Source organism: Haliotis asinina, chromosome 15 (assembly GCF_037392515.1).
Source record: "Haliotis asinina isolate JCU_RB_2024 chromosome 15, JCU_Hal_asi_v2, whole genome shotgun sequence".
Lineage (NCBI taxonomy): Eukaryota > Metazoa > Mollusca > Gastropoda > Lepetellida > Haliotidae > Haliotis > Haliotis asinina.
The window spans coordinates 6,088,243-6,091,660 of NC_090294.1; positions in this window are offsets into that span (position 1 = coordinate 6,088,243).

The window sequence follows — 3,418 nt, forward strand, 5'->3', positions numbered from 1 at the left end:
ATATTGCTGGAATATTGTGCAGAGTCGTACAACCATACTCACTCCCATCCACGGGCCTGTCATTCGATGTATAATGTGGCATAATTATTATTATACATACCATGTAATCTATATATATCCGATAATATGGGCCCATACTCATGCATTGGCGTATGTCTGACACTCTCGCCTGTTCAGTTACAAGAGGCTTGTATATGATCAAGAGCTGAAAATGTGTCAGGTGTTGATACTGCTCTGTGCCGTTACATGTAACACTACAACCAGCGGTTCCTGATGATACTCTTCCTCATCCTCTCTGCAACAGCGGTCCAGACTGTCATTACACAGTAAATGATACGTCACTTACCCCACCAACCCCCCACCCCCCACAACACACCCACACACCCCATCCCCACCGAGAACACTCTGACTGCTCACACAATTGACTGCAACACTGCTTTATAATATACTGATGGCAAAAGGAACTTTCTCTTGCAAAATGTTTCAAAATATTATCATTAGGAATTATAGTCAAATGCAAAAGTGCCCCATAGTTATTTCAAAGCACAAGTGTTCTATTCTGACCAAAATCAGCGCTCAAACGCACATCTTGAAAAGTTTGCATAAAAACAGCAAAATGCACGTGTTTTGGAAATAAGTGTAAAATGCACGTGCATGAATGGTGTGAAACCCCTTACGGCACAGAGCTGATAGCAGAAATCAACTTTACAATGCCAAGGCTCACTTCAGCAGGGCGGGAATGCTGCAAATGGTCGCTACAACGTGTCACGTTGCAAGAACCTTCAGTTGCCCCAGTGTGACCGTCAGGAACCTACCAACAGACTTCTCAGGCCTCAGACAAGCACCACACAGGCGGACTCCGGGTGACAACTGCTCAGGAAGACAGCCATCTGAGGAAGTTACACCTTAGTAACTGCTTCCGAAACTGACGGCAAAGTCATCAGCGTCAAAAGGTCACCTAGTCAGTCGAAGGGCAATGTCAAGGAGACCACGGGGCTATGGTTTAAGGGCCTACAGACCATACCTAGGAGAGTTGCAGACTGACAGACAGACATCGTCGCTCGAGTTGTCCAGATCTTCCTTCAACAATGCCCTGCCATGTATGCCATGTAATCGAGCACGCATTGGACCACCTTGATAGAGTTATTCGACAGATACAGAATCCAATAGTTGCAGTAGAGCAAGTGACTCGGGCCCTTGTCGAAGAATGGGGTGTAACCTTGCTGACGTCATCAGACGGCTCACAACTTTAGTCAGAAGACGTGTGGTTGCATGTATTCTATCTAGAGGTATTAGAGACATCTGTTCACGCTATGTTTGATTCCCGAATGGACCCACTGATCGAAAATTCTCTAGTTTGACCCATTGTCGACCGTAACCTGTTCAATACCGTATCAGCATTATCAAAAAATTAAACGTTTGAGATCAAATCGAAAGAGGAGAAATTTTCTATCTCTCGTCAGTATATAATATTACACTTTTGTCCTAGGGTACGAACGTCATAAGGTACTCCACTGACATAGCCTAGATAATCATAAGTCATAAATATGATTCCAAATGGATCAAATTTTGAACGATTTCCCAAAGTTCCTCTTGTACGATATATGTCTGCTTAGCGTGTGTGCCGGATGGGAGATGTCCAATCAATTACCGTGTTACTTACATTATAGACAGTAATCAAACGCTAGATGACAGCCCCGAGACGCTAGACAAGTATATAATTCGGTGAGCAGTAAATAGTATCTAACCCTTGCTTGGCTATTTCATAAGGACTGGAGACATACTTGGGTCATCAGGTCAGTGTTTGCCATTATTATTCGGGAAGGAGGAGCAGGGTTTTGAATCAGTCAGGCGTGTGTGCGCTTATCTCTGTGTGACGTACATACTTACACAGATACACACATACACACAAAAAAACAGGATTTCGCCACAATAAGAAGTAAAATCGTAGAAAAAGCTGTTATGGAGGAGCGATGGAAGGCCTAGCTATGTAAGGTTTCGTTCGTCACGCCGAAGATCCCGCTTTGATTCCCCACATGGGTGCAATGTGTGGAGCCCCTTCGGGTGTCCACCACAGTGACATTACTGGAATATTTGCTAAAAGCGGCGTAAAACTAAACTCACTCACTCTACGTTGAATGAATGTGTTGTCAAATCGCAAATATACGCCTATGTGTGAGTTATTTTACCGCCGCTTCATTCACTGCGAGTTTGTTTTTATGTCGAACTCATACATTCTGTGTGATGAAGCTGTATAGAAAATGACGAGTCACTCATGTCTTCTGAAAGGTAGTTAAATAATGAAGTGAATTGTCCTTTTGGTTTCGTAGTATCTCCAGCTAAGAGTCTAGCTCTCGTCTGCAATAAGTGCGTGCGTGAGTCAACAATAGCCCATCAACAGACATATGGGGTTCATACTAAATTATCCATGCTAGAATCGACCCTGGGTCTTCGGTGCAGTGAGCGGACTCTGTAGACACTACACCAACCTGTGGCTCCACACATCCACTAGGCTTAGTTTGCTGTAGCGTCCTCGATACCTATATCTATATTTCAATTTGGTATTTCCGTTCATGCCTCAACGTGATATATTTATAACACACATAGGTGGAGATATGAAGAAGTCTGAGGTGTTGTCAATGTCTGACAGCTCGTCATTCAGGAAATAAAAACGAAAACGTAATTTCTTTTCCTGAATTAGCATTTTAACAAGTGTGACAGTGGTTACTATATGTAGAGACTCCGACCATGAAGAAATCAACGTGCACGTGTTTTGGTGAGTATTATACATGGCGACCGAGGTCTACAAATTCAATACTAGGTATTTCTGCTTGATTCAGTGGCAGGCTAACAGTCGTGTAATCTGATGACATATAAAGTTTGGTTTGCAATATCACAGCAAGCTTCTATGTGGTTTTACGTCTGTTGTGTCTTGTTTAACGCCGCTCTCAGCAATATTCCAGCAATATGGTGGAGGTCTCTTAATTATTGAGTGGAACAGACAATCCAGTGATCAACAGTGGGAACATCGAACTGGGGATACGATGAAATATGTCAATCAAGTCAGCAAGCCTGACCATCCGATCCCGTCAGACACATAAGTTACAGAAGATCACTTCTTCAGTTCCCTTCATGGCTACAGGGTGTGGCAGGCTGCAAGAGTTGATCCTCAGGGAGCTGAGATTGAAAATACTATGTACCGTTGTGATGGACATCCAGTGATCGAGGGAAAAACAAAGCGCCCTTGAGCAGGTGAACTGGATATCGGCGCTATACAAATATCTAGTGGTATCGTATAGTATACTGCTGGAAGATTGCTAAAAGCGGCGTGAAGCCATACTCACTCGCTCAATCACTCACTCACATACTTGTAACTCGGATCTTGAGGGGCGGTCAGGTTAAGTACTAAGTTCGTTCC